The sequence below is a fragment of the Pithys albifrons genome, chromosome 1 (assembly GCF_047495875.1).
Source record: "Pithys albifrons albifrons isolate INPA30051 chromosome 1, PitAlb_v1, whole genome shotgun sequence".
Classification (NCBI taxonomy): domain Eukaryota; kingdom Metazoa; phylum Chordata; class Aves; order Passeriformes; family Thamnophilidae; genus Pithys; species Pithys albifrons.
Window position 1 is genome coordinate 86,826,509 of NC_092458.1, and position 6,000 is coordinate 86,832,508.

Genomic DNA, 6,000 nt, shown 5'->3' on the forward strand with positions numbered 1-6,000 from the left:
AAATACTGGGGAACCATAGGACTGGCAGAACTTATGTTAACCATAGGTGTGTCACCATCTCTAAAAAGGAGATATGTATCAACTTCCAAGGCTAAATGCAAGGAAAGGGGAAACAAAAGCAAGTTCTAATGGGAAGACTGGTATATTAATACATAAGTCTTGTTTCGGATAAATGTTTTGTAAGCTAGTGGCTGCCCAGCCAACCGTTGTGTCCGCAGTCTCCTGTGGACAGATCCATCAGGACAGCTGTCCTCAGGAGTTTCACCAAACAGCATTTGCATCTCATCCTGGCCTGAGAAGATGTATTACTGACACAGCTGTGGGCAATCTCTTTTCCTCTGTTCAGAGAGAGTCTGGTTTCACTTTAATCCCTTTCTCTCTTCTCATCCACCCAAGCAATCTAAATCTGTTCCTCAGTAAACCTGATTTTTGGACTGAGTGATGTCTGCTTTTCAGTGAAGATTTCAGGTGAGTCACAATGACTCCTCTTACTTTGTTTCCTCCTGTGTGATGCTTTAGTTTGTTTATCACTTTATCTCGAGCTCATAGTCACACCCCAGGTCCTAGCACGTGCACATTTGGCTTTCCTTTCATTAAGCTACAATATAATCTATATCAGTCTGCTCTGACTTCTGCTTCAGGGTGTGCTTCCAGAGGCAGGTGGGAAAGTCCTAGCACTTAACCCTGCCTGAAAAGCTGCTTTCCAGTTCTTGATGGATTTGTCTTCTGTTGCATTAGTGAGGTGGCAGTTTACAAAGGGATCTGGCAAGCACCCATGCTGCTGCAAAGTAAGTGTCAGACATGCACAGGAGGAAAAAAGAACTGGAAAGAAGGAGGACTATACCCAAGTGTCCATTCATTCACTCCACCAAAATATTGGCCTGTCTTGTGGCTGTCTCACATGTCCTGATGCCACAAGCTCCCGCCTGTTTTGTAATTTGGAGTCAATATCACTTAGCTGCTGGAAGCAATACCTGCCTTGGCACCTACAGCCATGCTTTGTCTGCCATTTTAATATAGTCAGTTTAATGAAAAGATAGACTCTTCATCATCCTTTGGTTTTTAATCACACCTTTATTTATTATGGACCTTGTTTACATAAATCTCCATATTTAAAGCAAATTCCTTTTCATTAGAAGTTGAGAAGACTTTGTTAGACTATTATCTCAGCTTTCACCCAGTTACTTGGCTCTTCCTTACAGTAGGTTCTATGCAATAGGGAGCTCATCATCAGTGAACAGTTTATAGTTTTTAACAAGCCAGTAACTAACTTCCTAATATGAATTAAAACATGTTTATCATACAGTAGCATAAGAAAAGTAACAATTTTACATTCTGAAGATATACATGGTTTCATGAGAATTATCATGTAGGAGAGAAGTGACAGGACTGAATCTCTGAACATGGGACTGAAACAGCATAAGTCTGTCCCCCACACTTTCTGTCCTTGCTCTTCCTGAGCAACAGTATTCCCACTGCTGCTACAAGGAGCTGGAGACAAATGGCAGAACATAAATGGGTTTGTTTTCTTTGAAATACACTTTGACAAGCTCTGAGTGTTTTCTCTAAGCATTGTGGGTACTTTCTCAAACAGTGAGGCTGTAATTTTGTGTAGGAAATTGTGTACAAAACACCTGTGATACGTGCTGATTTAGATGCTGGTCTGAAAGATCTTTGTAAATGTAAGTTTTCATACAGAGTTGGAAGAGAAAGAGATTTGAGTATCTAGAGAGAGAAAGATGAATAGATCCTTAACATAGCTGGGTATGTCAAAGGAAGGAGCAGTAGAAAACAGCCACTTGCAACCTCCTAAATTATTTCTATGATGGATGAAATTATGTGCCTCTCTGCTTATTGCAGAGTTGCAGACCTTTCCTTCAGCAGCCCCCGTTGTGAGAGGCACGCTATGCAAAAGAGAAAGGTTTGACTTGTTGTGGGCCATAGGTCAACGCCATTAGCAACTTCTGTTTGCAGAGCACAGCTTTAGTGCTGCCCAAACTAGGTCAAGGATGTTGCTCAAAGAAGTGCAACAGAAAGCTCCCTTGACCTTTGTTCTTCCCCCATCCTGCACCTTTGCCATAAGTGCAACAGAGAAATTGAAATGCACAATCAACTCAATAAGCATCTGCTTCTAGGTGAGGACCACCTATTTCTGGAGTCGTATGCCAAGGTGAGTTAGAATCAGACAAGCATCCATGCCTCCAATGGTGTCTTCCCCCTCAACCCCCAGCACTCAGACCAGGTGGTCACTCTTAAGTCTGAGCAGGGATGAGTGGGGAGGAAAATATAATTCCAGCAAAAGTACCTTGTGCCTGGTAGAGAGGCTGATGATAGCACAGAGCAAAGCAGTTATAGATCTAACCTAGTTTTTAACTTGTTCTAAACCCACTCTGAGGCCACCATCATAAACCTGAAGACTGTAAATTATACTGTAAATTGTTAACTGCTTGTTTGCGTTTTAAGAGACAGCTGTTCAGCAGTGTTTATCTTTTCTATAAGCCATTGATGAATATATTAAACCTATTTTACCACATTCCCTATATCTCTCTATAAAGACCTTATAAATACTGAAACAGCATCTTCCTAAGAAACACTGCTTATAAAATACAGAGCTATTGTCACTGTTGTACCTGCTGAGTAAATTTATTCTTTTCATCAATTAATTATCAGGGATGCAGATGATGTCACAGTGCCCCTGTTATCTCCCTTAGCTACCACTTAAACCAGTTAAAATGAAAAAAAAAACCCACAACAATATAAATCTTGCCAACTATTGCTCCACTTCGAAGTAAACATCAGCAACCACCAAAAATGTCCTCCTTCTGTTACTGTCCCCAGAGGTGTCATTGGCAACCATGTCTATGCTCCCATGAAAAGGCTTGGAAAAATGGATGTTCACCACCCTCTCTGATCCTTTTTAAAATCCTTATGTAATATCTTGTGACCAGCTACTATCACAGTTAGACATGGAGAAACTTCCTACATGCTTCTTGCAAGATGTGTCTTCAGCTGTGGAAAATATACAGAGGCCTATGAAGTTCATGAGTAGGAGATGTTTACAAAAATAGTATCTATATCAGATCTATAGAGGCAGGAATCATCCTTTAGGGACTATTGCTCCAACGTGCTTCTCTGCTGGCCTCCTTCCACTGGCAGTTTGGATTCCCCAGTAAAAGCTACTTCTGGCAGAGATCAAAGTAATGGCTTCATAGAAGTAATGGAGTAGGTGCCGTAAGAGTTAATTCTACATAAAGCTGTATTAGCTACTGATAGGATTTTCATGTGGACGAAAAAGGAAATGAGATAGCAAAATGACTCATACAGTTGTTCAGAGTTCCTTTGGTGCAGAAGACAAACAGAAAGGCTTTTTATGAGGTTTAAAGAATGAAAAAAGCAGTGTCAATGTAGTTCAGATCCTGAAAGTGGTGCAGGTTATCTGATATAAGTGAAAGGCTGGGTCCTTTCAAGCTGAGAAAATATTTGAGGCTGTGTGAATCAGCTGAAGATTAGAAGAGACAACAGCTTGAGAGAGGTAGGATATGTTTACATTGTATATTGTGATACAAGCTCATGCTTACCTACACTCATATCCAAGCAAATATGATCTTATTCTGCCTGCACCCAGAGCTCAAAAACAAACTTAGGAGAGCATATTAGTTCAGTGTTGAGATACAACTAATCAATACACTCCCTCAATAGTGTATTTTTTAAAAAATCCTCCTGGGCATTTTGTCCCATATTGCTGAAGAGAGGTAATAGTGAGCACCAAAACTTTATTTTCCTCTTCCTCTGCATGGTGAGTTCTCAAATTGGCCTATGCTACTGAAGCAGAAACACAGGCTTTGGATATCCTGGCATCATCTACTGGAAACTGAACATTGACGGAGTGTCCCAAATAAAGGACAGTCTTAGTCAGAGGAGTGAAATACTTCAATGTTAGCTAGACACCTTTAAAATACACTCATTTCAATGCAAATTGAGATTCTTAAAAGTGTATTTCTGAAACAAACTTTTAAGAATCTCTGCAGTGGAGAGGTGTCATCCCATAAGCACAGGCCAGCAATGGGCTAGCTGTAATTAACAACAGACAGGACTAACATGCATGCTTTGCTGCAAGATCCCTGTTGTATGACCTTTCTTAATCTGGTGGTCTTTTATTAAAATGCAATCAGCTTTTTGTATAACACATGGGACTGATGTATTGGTACATAAATAAATGTTCAATACTCAGTGTTAGCCATTCCTTTCTCACCTTATCTTGATACTTGGTTTTCATTAGTTTTTCTTAGGAGTTTGTAGCTTCATAGTTGTTCAGAAAATTGCTGTTTTGCAGGTTTGTAGCAAGTGTAATATTCTCTCAGCATCTTCATCCATGTTTTGATTTTTATCCAGAGTCATGCAGAAGTGTCATGCTCAGTTCTGTATATATTAAGTAACATCTCATTTTCATACAGTTCACATTTCAAGACTTAACAGAAGACATAAAAAAGGAATTTACCATCTGGGACTGTGGTGGTGCAGCTTGCTCTGTTAGCATCTCACTGATGCCTTTGTAGCACACTGACCTACTGCATGTGATCATGCATCACCTTCCATTTGAGCATAGAGAACCATTGCCCTCTGGAACTGCAGCTCAGCATCCAAGAATTAGCAAGTCTAGGCTGCTTCATCTGTCACAAACTTCACCCACTCAGCAACACCATTCTGGCAAGCATCTTTCATAAATCTGTTCTGCATCCTTATATGTCCTTACCTTGTGTGTGAACCAGCTCAATGCCTGCTCACACAGAATGAGACTGAAGGTATGCTGGGCCATGCTCTCAAATTCCAGTTTCTTCTGCCATGGCCTGGGGCTTTTCCAGCAGCAAGTGAAATGGGAAGATAAGTGAGTTCAGATAAGGCACTCTTTTTACCACTCCCTCCCTGCCAGGAAGGGCTCTGCAGATACTAAGGAATGAGGAGGAAAAAAGAAAGGAAATTTCCAGGAGTGTAAAAAAAAGGCAATTTGTTGAGTCTCTGGCAGTCACACAGTGCTAAGGTTCCTCACCATCCAGTAGGTAGTGCCAAGAGGAGCAGTCTAAGGAGGTGGCTTTGGAGGGTCAAAAAGGCTACTTGATATGTATTAGAGATACCGACGCCACCAATTACATAAAAATGAGGTGTATATTAGGGTGCAGACATCTTTGATGCAGTCTGAGTCTTACTTTGCCTTTTTTAAGACCTTTACTTCATTCTCTGCAGAATGTCTCATTTCCCAATAGTGAAATATACAGCAGTTACTTCTGCTAAATGTCACTTGAATCTACACTAGTGCTGTTGCTCAAACTGCATTTTTAAAAATAATCTGCAAGCAGTTAATGTGCTTTTTAAATTCTCACTGTTATGTAAAAAGGCAAAATATTTTTAGCCTTACAAAATATCAGTTGTCATCTCCCCACTCTCTCTCTTTGATATACTGTAGATAGGGGACTAGAAGCTCAGAGAAACTGTGGATACTAACAGTTTTAAAAATGCAGTGTTTTGGTTTTGGTGTTTTTTTCCTGCAGTGTGGAGTTTTACAGATCTTAATAAAAACATACAAAAATACCCAAAACCTTAAAAGCAAGTCTGAACAAAGAAAGTACTTCTTATTTTAAAAGCTCATGATTCTGTCCTCACTGCCAAATTCTTATGTCTGGAATAATGACAGTATAATGTATCCTGAAGCTAAATATCGACTTAAACTGTTCACTCATGCACTGACAGAATGGCCCTCATATTTTAAAAAATATCTCCAGAAATTACTCTCTAACAGAGAACACAGCTGTTGTGAGTAGGCTCTGGCAAATCAACATTGACTCAAACTATTTTTGGAATCAAGTCAGGCCTGCTGCTGTTTCTGGAAGATGTGAATACATCTACCTGCTCTGCTGTGCTGTGCTGCAGTCCATAAGGAATATGGTGGGATCCAGAATGCTTCCCTCTGTGCTTATTTGGAGGTGACCTTTCCATTCCCATCTG